This window comes from Hemicordylus capensis, chromosome 5 (genome assembly GCF_027244095.1).
Source record: "Hemicordylus capensis ecotype Gifberg chromosome 5, rHemCap1.1.pri, whole genome shotgun sequence".
In the NCBI taxonomy this organism is placed as follows: domain Eukaryota; kingdom Metazoa; phylum Chordata; class Lepidosauria; order Squamata; family Cordylidae; genus Hemicordylus; species Hemicordylus capensis.
Genome location: NC_069661.1, coordinates 167,151,269 through 167,167,425, shown reverse-complemented (window position 1 = coordinate 167,167,425; position 16,157 = coordinate 167,151,269). Strand labels below are relative to the sequence as shown.

General features: G+C 42.6%; 1 long non-coding RNA gene across 1 annotated transcript in view; it reads right to left on the bottom strand.

Moving 5' to 3' along the window:
• Positions 1-459: 459 nt before the first annotated feature.
• The window catches only part of LOC128325883 (uncharacterized), a 48,481-nt gene continuing 32,783 nt past the window's right edge, over positions 460-16,157 (bottom strand). Inside the window, exon 3 of the long non-coding RNA XR_008307705.1 lies at positions 460-769. This is a non-coding gene — a long non-coding RNA (uncharacterized LOC128325883). The remainder of the gene's footprint in view (positions 770-16,157) is intronic.

The window sequence follows — 16,157 nt, the reverse complement described above, 5'->3', positions numbered from 1 at the left end:
GACAGAGCTCCCATACCTTTTACAGATGCACAGAAGCAGGAATTGCAGCAGATGCTGGTTTTCTTTTGCCTTAATCACAACCTGCACCCTCTGAAATTCCCACTTCTATGCATCTGTTAAAGGCATAGAAATCCTGTCCTCATTTCCATCTGGCCACTGTATACATATACAAGATTTATTCTACCTTCCGGGAAGCTATTGCTCCAGTGCCAATAGCAGCTTTGCCCCAGGACCAAATTGCAGCATTGATTAGTTGGTTGGTTGGTTGGTTGGTTAAGTGCCATCAAGTCGGTGTGTCAGCCACATAGATAGATTCTTTCCAGAATTCTCTATCTTCAACTTGGCCTTTAAGCTCTCTCAGTGGTGCATTCATTGCTGTTGTAATCAAGTCCATCTGCCTTGCTGCTGGTCCTTGTCCTCGTCTTCTCTTTCTTTCAACTTTCCCCAGCATTATGGACTTCTCAAGGGAGCTGGATCTTCACATAATGTGTCCAAAGTATGATAGTTTGAGCCTAGTCATTTGTGCCTCAAGTGGAAATTCTGGACTGATTTTTTCTATGACCCATTTGTTTGTTTTCCTGGCTGTCCATGGTATCCTCAAAAGTCTTCTCCAGCATCAAAGTTCAAAGTGTCAATACTTTTTAAAATCTTGTTTCTTCGAAGTCCACCTTTCATCAGGGGGATGATTTTCATTGGTGCTGGGCAGGGGTGGGTGGGCTTTAAGTCCATGTATTGTGGTCCCAATCCAGCCTAGGATCTCCTGTGGCACCTATTTGTTTAAAAAAAAGAAAGGAAAATGATGATATACTTAATACAAAGTCTAATATAGCCCTTGCATAGTAGCCATTAGGGCTATATATTTAATCAGCTTGATTCAGAGTTGAAACAATGCAATGTCTATCAGCCAACTTTGCACTAGATCAGATCTAAGGATATACCAATGACTGGTTAAATATAATATGATGGCAGGTTATTCAACAGCGCCCTGTGTCAGATCGGAATGGAACAGAGGCCTCACAAGCAGTGTGATCTGATTTTAGGTGCATGAGAATGTGAGTAAAGCACAGATTTGTTTAGAATATCCAGAAAATTTGCTTAGGTGCTGTTTTTTTGTGTTGACACTGAAACAGGTCTAGATTTTGTTAAAAAAGAAGAAGCAGAGTAAAAGTTTACAAGGCAGGAAGAAGTTTTGGTTTTGAGACTGAGTTTTTTGCTGCAAAAGAAGAACAGTTTTCTCTGCCTAAGAGAAAACAATGGCGCAAGTCTGTGAGAAAGGGATAGCCCCAAATAATGCCACAGAAAGAAGATTAGAAGAACAGGAAAGATGTGACAGAAATCCAAGGCCTTGGGAAGATGCAAAGGATTTTTTTATTCCTGTCCCCTCAAAATGAACAATGAAGCTGTTCTGATGGCCAGCCTAACCCTGCCTGGGCTGCAGGGTTAGGCTGGTTGTGAAAACTGGAGAGATCCTCACAGATTCCTTCCACTCCCCGCCCACCTAATCCCCTTAATCAACCCGGCGGTTAGGTTAAGGGTCCTCTCCAGCGCTTAACCTGGCTACCGGGAATCGTGCGATTCCTTGGGCTATGTTCAGCCCAGGGAGTCACAGAGATGGGCACATAGAGCGCCCTTCTGAGTGAGGAACCCTCAATGCAACATGTGTTGCATTGAGAGATGCCTGGAGGGCAGAAGAAATTCCAGCCCTGGATCCCTCCACCTTGTGCTGTGCTTCACGGAGAAGGGCTGCCTGTGTGGGCGCGCGGGAGGTGCACTGGTTGTCGGGGGTGGAGGGGGAGGTATGGTGAAGGCAGCCTTCCCTCTGCGCCCTCCTTGCCCGCTCAGGGCAATCGTGTGAATAGCCTCAATCTCTTCAAAGCCAAAAAGATGCTTTAAATGCAAAGGGTCGGGGCATGTTAAGTGAAACTGTCCCTGGAATAGCCACAAGATGTGGTTCCAAGCCAATAAACTCAGAGCTGAAATAAATAATAGGGATCCCCTAAAGAAAATATCTGGCATGTTTGCACATCCCAGTGTGCATGGAGAAGAAGCCAGCATTGTGTAGTGGACCAGGACTGGGGAGACCCACATTCAACTCCCCGTTCAGCCATGAAACTCACTGGTTGACTCCTCTGAACCAGTTGATTATCCCTGTCTGACCTACTTCACAGGGTTATTGTGAGGATAAAAACCAACAATGAACACTGCTCTGGTCTCCTTGGAGGAAGAGTAGGATAAAATAATAGGCATGTGCCTGAAACGTTTCGGAGGCCATTATGAAGGCCTCTGAAACGTTTCGGCGCTGGGGGCGGTTTCGGCGTTTCGGCGCTGGCGGGGGTAGCGCTTTAAGGGCGGGCGCACACGACGGGCGCATGCGCACTCGCCACTTCCGGCCACTTCCGGCTGATGGGGAAAACGGGGAGGCAGGGAGGAACGCTGCCGCCCCGAGGGGCTTAATAAAAACAACGCACCAGTGGGGGAAATGTACACCCTCCCCCACCCTTAAAGTGCTACCCCCGCCGGCGCCGAAGATTTCCGTGCACATCCCTATAAAATAAACCCTGGTTCTAGGGTGGTGAAGAGAAAAACTTATTACATTCCCCCCGGCACCCCACTGTTTAATTTTATAAGCCTAAATCATGTCCTCCTCTAGTCACCTTAAAAAACAAAACAAAACACACACACAAAAACAAAAAGTCGACATTTTCTAAACTAAAATCTTCCCCTTCAAGGAAGATGGAGCCCCTTGATCATTCTGTTTTGAATCTTGAAGAAACCAGACATCAGAGATCATGGATATTAACTGAAATAAAAAATGATTTGCAAAAAAGTAAACACTAAACAATGGAGCCAAAGGATTACAGCTTTATTCTCAGTTTGGTTTGCATTTCTAGGTTCGCAGCAATAAAATTCCACTGTTTACTTGCAAACTGAAATCTTTGATTTGGAATAAAGCCAGCCTTGCAGGGAATGTTTTTGTAGAATGCATCTGTTCATTTAACTAATTTTCTCAGAACAATCACACTCGAGTTTAAAATTGTATTGAACCTTGTATATATGCAACACTTTGCTTAATTTTGATAGTTTTCCTTGTATTAAACATGTATACAAGTATATTGATTTCCATGGGGTGACACATAGACATGTGTCTATGTGTTTTTATGCCTGTATTTTATGATTTTAAATTAGATTTGTTTTATATTTTTAGCTTAATATTTTAATTGTCATTTTTATTGTATGTTTTTAACTTTTGTTAACCACCTTGGGGTTGTTTTTAATGAAAGGCAGTATAGAAATTCAGCAATAAATAAATAAATAAAAATTTATACCACTGTTATATATTACATATTATAGATTTATTAAAGCAAACTCTTTTAGAGAAGATGCCTTCTCATTCTTTGAATAGGATGATGTGCCAGTAGAATGACTTTTGAGTATGATTGCATGCACACTATGAAGACACGATCAAACTTAAGTTAAGCTCTATTCTGCAACGATTCACAAGGCCTGGGAGTGATCTACGAGCAAATGCCTCCAATATGAAATGATATATATAAAAAGGTTACTTCTTATCCAGGCTGCTAACACCACTTTATTATGCTCTTTTAACATGACATTTAAAGAAATATTCAACTCAAAGCAAAAATAGGATATTATTTTAATAGACATTTTTGTCACAGCCGTGTTTTAAGAAAAAGAAAATGTAATGAACTGTTGGTCACAGTGATCCCTTCGACTCCCTCTCTTAAGGTATCGTTAATGAATATGGGGATATTGAACTAGAATGAAACATAGTGCCCTAGTGAACTATGGCAATGGGTGGCTTCACACAACCACCGGCAAGTTCAGTGTGTAGAAAATATTGGTAACTGAACACACGTGTTCCCAGTAGTTGTTTTGTTCAAACCTGCCCAAGTCCAGTGCCCAAACTGTCCGCCTGACTTTTGCCAAACAGTCTCTGCCCACCTGGCAGAGAATTAGTCACATAAAGCGATCGCCAATCCCCAAAGCAATCTCTCCAAGCAATTGGGAGGTTGGAAGCAATCTGCAACACACCAACACATCTAAGAACAAAGCTTCAATGAGTTCTTCTTCCGGAGATCTATATTTGCACCTGCAGTTGAATATGGAAGATATTTTCTAAACAGTATTTAGAAAATATCCCATTTGCTATCATGGATACGCCTGCTAACTGAGCAAAGAGGCACCTTTTAAAGTGCCTTTTAAGTCTACTTTCCAGTAGGCATATGAGATCACTCAGCATTCTGTGTGTCTGTGTGTGTACCTCACTTTCAACTTCACAATGCCTGGACCAGTTATGAACCATATTGGGTACAGTTGTAGGGACAAATAGGGACAACTCAACAGCACAGTTTGTGATGATGTCATCCACCCCAATTCAAGAAGGCCGACACGTACACGTTTGAGGTGCAAGTGGGCTAACTTGTGAACCGCCAAACCAATTTGAACCAAATTTGCTACAGCTGTAGGGGCTCATGGGGAAACCTCAATGGCACAGTTTGTGATGATGTTATCTACCCCAATCCTAGATGGCAGACGCGTGAATGTTTGAGGCGCAAATCAGCAAACTTGTGGATTGTCTAACACAGGTGTTCTCAACGTTGGGTCCCCAGATGTTATTGGACTTCAGCTCCCATAATCCCCAGCCCCAGTGGCCTTTGGTTGGGGATTATGGGACTTGAATTCCAATAATATCTGGGGACACAATGTTGAGAATCCCAAATTAGGTACATTTGTAGTGAGTGACATACAGGGAAACCACAACTGCATAGTTTGTGATGATGTCATCCACCCTGTTTCAAGATAGCAGATGAGTAAACCTTTGAAGTGCACGTGGGTGCACTTATGAAGTGCCTAACCAATTTGAACCAAATTTGCTTCAGCTGTAGGGAGGTCAAAAGAAACAGGGACACCTCAACTGCATAGTTTGTGATCCACCCCAAATCAAGATGGTGGACATCTAAATTTTTGAGGCACAAATGGGCTAATTTGTGAATCGCTTAACCAATTTGAACCAAATTTGTTATAGCTGTAGGGACACAGGGACAACTCACCTGCGTAGTTTGTGATGATGTCATCCACCCCAATTCAAGTAAATTTTGAGGCACAAGTGGGCTAACTTGTGAACTGCCTAACTGATTTGAACCAAATTTGCTTCAGCTGTAGGGACACATAGGATGCCAAAATGGGATTGTTTGTGATGATGTAATTCACCCTGATTCAAAATGGCAGATGCATAAACCGTTGAGGTGCATGTGCACTAACTTGTGGACTGTCTAACCAATTTGAACCAAATTAAGTACAATTATAGTGAGTGAAAAAAGAGACAGCTCAGTGGTGTAGCTTGTAATGATGTTATCCACCCCAATCCAAGATGGCGGACATATGAACATTTGAGGTGCAAGGGATCAAAATTGTGGACCTCCATTTGAACCAAATTTATTCCAGTTGTAGAGAAAGTGAAAAGAAAGTATGCAGATTAGTTCTTACTAGAACAACATGTTAAAGTTTATATTTAATGAAGAAGAGCAACTGGCCCTATCCAACCTAAGCACAGCATCCCTCCAGTGATTGTTGCTGGTGTCTACCTTATATTTCATTTTAGATTGTGAGCCCTTTTTGGACAGGGAAACAACTTATTTATTTTTGTATGTAAACTGCTTTGAGCACTTGTGTTGGAAGTTTTCCCTTGCCAACAACTGTATTTGAGTATCTGTGGCTGGGAAATTGTGTTCGATCTCAGCAACCACGACCCAAGTATCCGTGGTTTGGTGACATTTTCTTCAAATTTGGGTGGTTTGGGAGATCATTTCCAGGGTCAGGGAGTGATTTTTGGAGGTTTGGGGGCAATTTCCGGGGGTCAGGGGATCATTTCTGGGGAACAGGGGGTGGGTTTTCTACTTTTTAACCTTATTTTTTCTCTTTTCCAACCGCAATTCCCCTAACCCAATTTCCCATGCATTGCTATGCCTCGTCAACCACAAATTTGCCAACTGCAAGGGTTTCCAGGAACGGAACCCTCATGGTTGGCGGATGACTGTATAAATATTCTTCGTCGTCATAGTAAGAGTATGTTTGCATCCTGTTCATGAGAGAAGGTACAAATATGGTCAAGACCACAGTATAAAGCAAGGCCTACAGTTATATCAGGCAGCAGCGATATAGGAAGATGCTGAAAAGCATCATCTCATACTGCATGGGAGATGGCAATGGTAACCCCCTCCTGTATTCTACCAAAGAAAGCCACAGGGCTCTGTGGTTGCCAGGAGTCAACACCAACTCGACGGCACACTTTACCTTTACAATTATGACTATACTCTTCCTTATTCCATTAAATACGTTACTGGGTCCTTAAACTAGTCAGAAAAGAAAGAGAGAACATTTGGGTGAGTTCAGATGTTACAACAGGTAGAGGCAGTTAACACATGTGGATTAACATATAGCAACCCACCATGCTGTGTGGCAATTTTCATGATGACAGCGGTTTGTGCTTGCTTGGGAGGTTGCCCCAGCCATTTAGTAAACTGTGCATACAAGCCACTTCCTATGTGATGACAGCTGCTACATGGAGCAATTCAAGACAGCTTACATATGGCAACTGTAACGCTTATCTGCATTTCTAAAAAGAAGCTGACTCAATCAGATAACAAGGCCGATCCAACACATGCTGGTGTCAGAAACAGAAAATCAAAATGAGACACAATCATTAGCAAAGCCTCATTGAAATGAAGGGAACAGTTCAAGCACACTGACATGCTCAAGCAAATCCTATTCATTTCAATGGGGTGTGTGCAGGACTTCCAGGTAGACTGTGCCCCTATCAGTCAAATCTGCTTCCTACTCTCTTAATAGTGCCCCAGATCTGTCACCCGAAGCAGCCATTTTGCCTTGTCTCTGAAAAGCTGGCCCTACTTTTACTCTGACCATCTTATTCTATTCCACCAGCTTGATGCTACCATGTTTCCTTCAAAGTAAATCCCATCGGAGTCCGTAGGCTTACTTCCAGGTAAGTGTGCTTAGGACTGCAGCCCAAATTTTGCAAACAGAACCTCCCCCTTCCTCCACTCAGCATTGTCTATTTGCTGCAGTGGTTTTTGACCCAGCATGGGACATTCTTGATTCTAAACCTTCACGGCAGCCATATTCACTTAGGGCCTGATCAAAAACAAGCAACTTCAGTGAATGAATGCTCATAGACGTTGAGATCGATTAGATCCATTAATTTAAGAAGAAAATTACTGCAAATAATCAGGGAGGAAGAAATGTGAGTGCATGCACACACACACTCACTCCCAGGCTCTACTGCATTTTGTTTAAATAAACCTTTATTGACTAATTTAAATTGTGCCACCCTAGGCTTGCCTACAGTTATCAGAATTGTTTATCACTTTGTAATACACATTAATATCTTGGTCAAAATGAAGGGAGGGGAAGAAAGAGAGAAGAGAGAGAGAGATTTAGTCATGGACATCCTCTTCAAGTTTCTACTGTTTGCAGCCGTTCAATTTGATTTGGAACATCTCACGTCAGTGCCCATTGTTAACTGTAGCACCCGCTGAAGCCATGATGAGATTGAACTACATTATCACTATAAAATCAGATTTCATTGTTGCAATGATGAACTGGTAACGTATTTCAATTTTCCCCCTTAAAAAAAGGCACACATCTTGTATTACTAAATCACTGAGCACATCCCAAGAAGCCAAGTTTGTATTTTTCTTTTATGCTGTATTCAACAAGAATAGTCTTGGATTTATGCATCGTTAGCATCTTCACATTTGATCTCCTCCAACTTGAGTTGCTAACAAAATTGATTGAACAATATTATGCGCAGCTTGAATCTGCAAAATGATTTAAATAGTCATTCTGTTTGGGGAGACTGAATGGAAGGCTTTTGTGATAATTTTGCCATGGCTGAGTGCTGCAGTCTGACGAAAGCTGATGAGCAAAAGATTCCAGTAGTGGAAATGAGTTGCAAGGAAATCTGGGTGATCTTCAGGATGCAAAAGGCTAACAATAGGCAAATATGCATACAATGATTTTTCTGTTCAGCTTTGCTTATCTTGTGCTGCTTCCTCTAATCTGAATTTATCCCTGGAGCTACTTTATGGAGCACTTCCACATTTTCTGAGCTAAGAAGTTTGGAATTTTGTGACTTCCTACAGTTTCTGCTGTTTCGGCCCTTGCCCCCACTTTCCTGAAACCTAATTCGTGATCTAGCATACCTGGCCTGAGTCCATCCAGAGCTGTTTATCCGAGACATGCTCCTGAGCCCATGCCTTCATGTCACTCCAGTGCACATATCTGATTCTTGAAAAATATTGTGCTCCAACCTTTGTCACCCTCCGTTTTAGCTTTGCTTTCCAAGTTAGTGATATATGATCCAAGGGCTGGAACCTTGCTTGGTATTCCAGTAAGTACCCAAACTGTTTTATGGGGTCCTTGATTTTGTACAATCCTTCTAAGTACATTGTAGAATTTATTATGCGGTTCACCAAAGGTGAAATTATTTGTGTTTGAAACCCCATTTTTGATAGACATGGATGGATATTTCCTTTTCTAATACTGCAGGTCAGCTGCTCCCAGGTTCTGCACCATTAGCATTACCTATGGAAATTTTCTAAATAATATCTATCTGTTCAGATACACTTTTCACTCTGTATTTCAATATGGTATGCAGAGCACAATGAGATGCAACAGTCCATATATAATACAAGCCACCAGGAGGTTTTACAGACAGGGCTATTCCCCCAAATCCACTCCTGATTGGAGTGTGCCAGTCCACATATTCACTGGATTTAAGATGGCCTCCCTGTGGGCTATCAGGGATTAGAACAGACAGGGCTTTGTTTTTCTCCAAAGAGAGATTGCAAATTCTGGCTTAGCCTGAATTTGAATTCCATCAGGTGTTGAATTCCATCCAGGTGTTGAATTCCATCAACACCTTCAGAGAAGGTGTTGATGGAGGTGCTGATGGTTATGTGAATGGTCCATCTAATCTCTCGAATTAAAATGTGTCAAATCTGCTGCAAAGCAGATTCCCTCTTCAGATACCCGGAGGCATAGAGCCACATGTGAAAAACCTCCAGCCCAAACATTCTCTGCATCCCCGCTGCAGAGTGTGGCAGTACAACAGCCAAAGCCACCATCTTTGCATAATGCCATAACCAGTTAAGTAATTATGAAGGGTGGAGTACTTCAGAACATGTGCAAAAGGTATTACTTACTAAAGATAGTTTCTGATCTTATGCTGACTTACTTCTCATAAGTATTGAGGAGAAAAGTATATATTCAGAAGGCATTTATGTTTGGCTTAACACTAGCACTTTAATGCTACTATGCTGCACAGCCATTGCACACTTTTACAAATAAAGAGTCTGCTCTCTAATACATATTACAACAATAATTTATGCTTCTTATAAGGTAACATACTGAAGTACTCCATTTGCATTACATAAGAACACAAGAACAGCCCTGCTGGATCAGGCCCAAGGCCCATCTAGTCCAGCATCCTGTTTCGCACAGTGGCCCACCAGATGCTGCTGGAAGCCACAGGCAGGAGTTGAGGGCATGCCCTCTCCCCTGCTGCTACTCCCCTGCAACTGGTACTCAGAGGGATCTTGCCTTTGAGGCTGGAGGTGGCCCACAACCCTGCGACTGGTAGCCATTGACAGACCTCTCCTCCATGAAGTTATCCAAACCCCTCTTAAAGCCATCCAGGTTGTTGGCTGTCACCACATCCTGTGGCAGAGAGTTCCACAAGTGGATCATGCGTTGTGTGAAAAAGTACTTCCGTTTGTTGGTCCTAGACCTCCTGGCAATCAATTTCATGGAGTGACCCCTGGTTCTAGTGTTGTGTGGGAGGGAAAAGAATTTCTCTCTATCCACTTTCTCCACACCATGCATGATTTTATAGACCTCTATCATGTCTCCCCGCAGTCGTCTTTTTTATAAACTAAAAAGCCCCAGGTATTGTAATCTTGCTTCATAAGAGAGGTGCTCTAGGCCCCTGATCATCTTGGTTGCCCTCTTCTGTACCTTTCCCAGTTCAGCAATGTCCTTTTTAAGATGTGGTGACCAGAATTGTACGCAGTACTCCAAGTGTGGTCACACCATAGTTTTGTATAAGGGCATTATAATATTAGTCGTTTTATTTTCAGTCCCCTTCCTAATGATCCCTAGCATGGAATTGGCCTTTTTCACAGCATGAAATTGGCCTTTTTGCACTTGGAGTTGGTGGTGGTGGTGGCGTATGTATGTGGGGGGGGGGGGGGAGGGAGGGAGAGATAGAGATGCATTGTTGGTACCTAAATGGGGAAGTTTCTTTCTGACAATGCATCTGAGCATGTGAAGACTACATTACTAAAGGTTGTTTCTTTGCTTACAATGATTACAGCTCTCATTAGCAAAAAGTGAAACCTACTGATCTGTTTTGCTCTCTTCTTCCTCTTTTACATTTTAAGCTTTAACTGACATAATTGAAGGCACTTCGGCTGGCTGCAACTGCTAGCAAGTCCTTCCTGTCTTAACAAAAAAGCTTGTGGTACCTGGAAGAATGGAAGAAAAGCAAATGTATTTGGTACCATTGTGCTGTAACCAGGACAAGGCAGATTGGAAAGCTGATTTGGGAAGGGGTTGGGGAGTCTGAAGGGAACTTTGGATACATCCCTAGTTTTTTTTTTTTTTAATGCCAGATTATTAATGCGTACAATAAATATATATCCTTAAGTTCTAGGGATAAGGTTTTAAACACTCAGTGCACGAACTTCCAGTTTTGTTAGGTGTAAAACACTCAGTCCAAGTGCATTTCACAATTTAAGTCTAACATTAGCCAGGGCTAGTACTGAACAACTGCCACCATCAATTTGTTCACTAAGGCCACTTTGATGATCCAAAACTGACTGCCAGTATAGTTAAGATGAGGAGTTGTTTCTGTTGGAGATGAACTTCCAGTGCATCGACCTTTTGCACCAACTGTCCAATGACCACTAGGGGCATTGAGAGTAGAGACAGTGAGTCAGGGTCTCCCTATCTGTCCCTACTCTATGACCAGAGGCGTAACTATAGGGGGGCAGGGGGGGCACGTGCCCCAGGCGCCGTCTTTTCTGGTCACGTGGGGGGCGCCGGCATGACAAAAAAATTTTTTTTACTTAAAAAAAATTTTTTTTGTTAATACAAATGTTTCCTGCTCAGTGCAGCAGTGCTGCAGCAGTCAAGGGAGCGTGTCGGTGCCCCCTCCCCCACGAGCAGTTCCTTCCGCGCCGCCCACGCCCCCCCCCATTGCTTTGCTGGCGCCTGGCGGCCAGTCAGTGGCCTGGCTTGGCGGCGGCGGAGGGCACTTGTGAGGAAAAACCTAAGTATAATGTAGTATGTTGGGGGGGCGCGGGGGGCGCCATTTCAGTGCTTGCCCTGGGCACCGTTTTCCCTAGTTACGCCTCTGTCTATGACCCCTGAACTGACTCTGCAGCACTTCCTGTGTTGAGTCACAATCCTTCCTTTCCTCCTAGAGAGCAGATGGAAACATCTTTCTCCTTACCTATCCACTATGTAGTCCTTTAGATTAGATATAGGTCTTTCCTATCTAAGTGTATTTAACCAATACATGTTTAGTCATACAAGGATCTCCATGTGTTTTCTCTAAATAGCGGCAATATCCAAACCATCCTTTGCAACCTACTCTGTAACTGGAGTGTGTGCTCATTCCTTAGTGCTCTGCTGTTTTACCTATTGTGGGTAAAAATCAACAACCTCTAACAGTTTCAACATTCTACCCTTGCAATCCCTGAACATTCTATTAGTCATAACATTGAAACAGTCTCTCCAATCTGGCTGAACATTTGAAGACACCAGCTAGGTGATAAGTGACACCACCCCTCAAAATCTTATGCAGATCAGATGTAAAATGGCTGAGATATGGCAGTTTAAAAATCGATCCTTAAACTCCAGAAAACTACTACCATTTTTTTGCCACCAGATAACACATCTTAATTCTTTTTATATCTATTTTAAGTATAGGTATATGCTGCAGCATAAACTGCAGCATAAACTGTTGTTGTTGTTTGTTTGTTTTTGGGGGGGGCATCCAGTATTTTCAGAGTTACTAACCTCTAAAGTCCCCATAATAATAGGGTAAAATCAACTAAGGCTGCAGATCAGTGATTTAGCCCACTGAGCATTCCGAAGCCAGAGTTGGGAGGGGCAAATCCTGACAAATTCTTGAGAGCTATTTTCTGGTTCTGATGTAGGAGGACCTTCTATAGTTAAATGGACCCATTCCTCTCCCATTCATTTTATGGGCTTTTGGTTTTCCCCTCCCCTGAGGCGGTGGCAAGGTGGCTACACAAAGCAGAGAAGCACATTCACTGTGACCGCAGAGAGTGAACACGAGACCGCAGTAAAGTGACAAATGGACTTGTGAAGGAACTCAAGGCAGTGGTGGGCCTTGTGAAGGCATGCAAGGCTGTAGTGAGGTGACAAATGGATATGTGAGGAAACTTGAAGAGGCTGTGGGGTGGCAAATGGACTTACAAAGGAACACGAGGTGGCAGCAAGGTATCGGGAGCCTTGTAAAGGCACACAGGGTGATGGCAGACTGCCTTTGAGCATGGAGGTTCTATATCAGAGGTACACTGCCCCCTATGAGCAACTACAGTTTTGCTTTTGAACATTAATTTTCTCTTGCCTTTAATATGGAGGCTCCACTTAGCCAGCATGGTTAAGAGCCATTATTTCATTTCTCTTTCCCACAGTGCCAAACCAGATTTTCCTGTTTTAAAAGCTTGGGAATTCAGTCATCCAAAAGGCTTTGGTTTAAGATGAGAGTTAAGGTGCCAGCGTGGTGTAGTGGTTAGAGTGCTGGACTAGGACCAGGAAGACCTGAGTTCAAATCCCCATTCAGCCATGAAACTAGCTGGGTGACTCTGGGCCAGTCACACATCTTTCAGCCTAACCTACTTCACAGGGTTGTTGTGAATCTGAAACTCAAGTATGTAGTACACCGCTCTGGGCTCCTTGGAGGAAGAGCGGGATATAAATGTAATAATAATAATAATCTTAACCTCTGTGACATATGATCTGTACAGACTTTGTATGATCTCATATATTATGTTAGCTTTAGAAATGAGGTTCCATGTACTCATACTTTGCCTTCGTCTTTCAGCTGAACATTGGACTGGAGAGGGATGCATCCGGGTAGAAATTCAACCAGTGCAGCCTCCCAATCATTTTCTAGAGATGCCCCTGATGCATTTCTGTCTGATGCATCTCTGCAAGGCACTGTACAAAGTCTTTACAACTTATATGGCATGGAAGTTAAGACTTTACCTTGAAATTTTCACACATTTTAGAGCACAGACGAAAATTTAAAGCATATTAGTTCTCATCTTAAATTGCAGGTTTTTGGATTATTGAATACATACAAGCCATGGGGAAGAACTGCTTAAAAGCTCGGGGCTACTCTGCCTGCCTGAGGGTATTTTGTGTTCCCTCCGCGAATCATTGCATTCTAAGAAAGCATGTAAGCAGTATTGGTTTGCCGCTCTTTGCGTGCAAAACCAATACCATTAGAGCACGAATGTAAAACTCTTATAAAACTGGTTTACAACAAAGAAACAAGCAAAAATAAAAATTAAAAGAAACTATTAATCTGGTCCTATTGGACCCTAAAGAATTCTAGGTTTAGCAGAGCATACGTTCAACCATAATGGAGAAGACGGCCCTGGATCAGTGCAAAAGTCTGACCCTGTCTAACCTTTGTGGTCCAGAGGAGTTGTGAATATGAACAGAGCTCATATTCAGTCTTGAAAGAAATTAAAGTATTGCTCTTTAATAGGAAGAAGTCTTCATTATTGGTGACCACTCACCTCTTGTGACTTGGTCCAATTGGTATCTAACAAATCGAGGGAGGGGAAGAGGCAGGACTTTTGAATGGCCAATCAGGGACATCTTAGGATGAGGTTTATATATCCAATGCTAATTCAAACTAATGGTTGCAGAAAGAATATCCAGTTCTGAAACTTTTGGACTCATCTGGTTAGGAACTAGAAAATCCTCCTAGAGCATTTCAAATGCTTAAGGATGAAAGGGTTGCAATTACTAGGCAGGATGAAGAGTGAGAGGAGCCAATTTGGTTGTCTAGGTGATAAAAAAGAAAATGGAGATATAACTGTTAGGGCTGTCTGCTTTGCAGGCTTCCAAAACAAAAGTTGTCTGCTTTAAAATGGCAGTAGCTCTGTCAAGAAAACTCAGAACATCACACTAGGGACCCATTATCTCTCTCTGGAACAAGAGTTTGTATATCACACGACAGGACCAGAGAACACATGGTTTCATTTCATTTAAAATGACAATTCCACTCACAGCTCTCCTGCTGTTTTTGGACAACAACTTCCATCACCTTCAGCCACAGTGACCAATAGTCAGGGATGGTGGGAGTTGTAGTCCAACATGTGCAGAAGGGCGGATGTTGTGCAGCCCTGGTCTAACACAAGTACTACTTGATTTAAAACAAACACACACAATGCCCATAAGAGAAAAAATTATTAGGGCTACCATATGGAAAAGATGACAGGTTTCCTGCACCTTTAAGAGATGCACAGAAGAGGGAAGTTCAGCAGGTACAGCTTTTCTTTCCCCTGCATAACAAGCAGCACCTTCTGAAATTCCCCTCTTCTTTGCATCTCTTAAAGGTGCAGGAGACCTGTCCTCTTTCACATATGTCAGCCCTACCTTTTGGTAGTCCAAAAGAGTTGATCAGCTATGTAGTTGGTAGCTATTTCAACAACAGGCTGGCTTTACACCTTAACCAGTAATAAGGAAGGAAAGAGATTAAAATGGTTAGGCAAAGTGGAAAGGAAAGGAAGTCAGATGGCAAGCATTTTTAGGTTGACTGCCTAACCAGTTTAGAAACTGGGGAGCATTGCCGTTCTCTCTGGGGAAAAGCTGCGTATGCAGCAGGAGTTACAAATATGCTATCTGAATTTGACCTGGTGTCTTGATTTGATAACCTCTTTCTTTTTCCAGACTGCATTTTCTGCCATGGTTTGGGGCTGCACTGCATTATTTAACCTATTGGTCCTCTGTTGGAGGTAATTATACTTTGCCACTAGAGCTCAATGGGGCTTCTTACTATCTAAAGGGCTTCTAAAAGGAGCTGTAAAGGAGCATACAACACAAGGTCACAATAACTGCAGAAAGAAAGGGATACAGTATTTGGCCTTTCAATCCAATCCCATGAGCTGCTGCACTGGTAAATAAGCAAGACTTCAGGAAGGAGTTTGTGTTATTTTTTTGCAGCATATACTGTTGTAAATATGCTCATTGCTTATGCAAAATGCCTGATGTGTTTAACCTGTACTTGAGGTTGAAATATTATCCAGATTAATGGCCTTCCATGGCAGGTGGGCTATTCCAGGCCACTGAAATTTGTGTCACACCCCACCTGTATGGGTGGAGGGCTGATGAAACAGATACTTATTATTAAGTTTTGGATGTGGAGTGGACAATAGAGAGGGGGAAAGCAGTGTCTGAAATTGGCTAGGGAAAGTTGCAGAGGTTTTTGGCTACTGAAATTAATTTTGAAGACATTGGGGAGATGTATCAGTGTTGCTTGGGACACTAGAACTGCTTGCTTGCTTCCTATGTGCTCGGTCTGTACATTTGTAAATAAACAGATGTTTAAAAGGCACTATAAGCCTCCAGTATTCTCTCCAAAGCTGAACTCACCCTGAATAATTTTGAGATATCTCCCAGCAATTTGGGTGCTTGACAAGGCAACTATGTTATGGATTGCCAAAGTTTAGCTGGAGGCCAGAAGTGCTCTATTGCAACAATTGACATTGAGATTCCCAGCCACGATTTATAAGTAATGAATGCCTAAATTCAGGATTTATCTCTCCCCCCCACACACCTTATTAGTTGATTTGGGGTGTTTGTGTGTGTGTGTGTGTGTGTGTGTGTATAGACAGTCTGGATTCCTTCATTCTTGGGCTAAGGACATTCTAATGCTCACTTTATGGAGGCAATTCCCTGTTCTATGAAGCACTAACATGGTTTGAAAGCATGTGCCCTCCCCGCCCGGCTCACCTTGAGGACAGTTGTTGTCTGAAGAGACATACTCTTCAGACAAATACGGTCCTCAT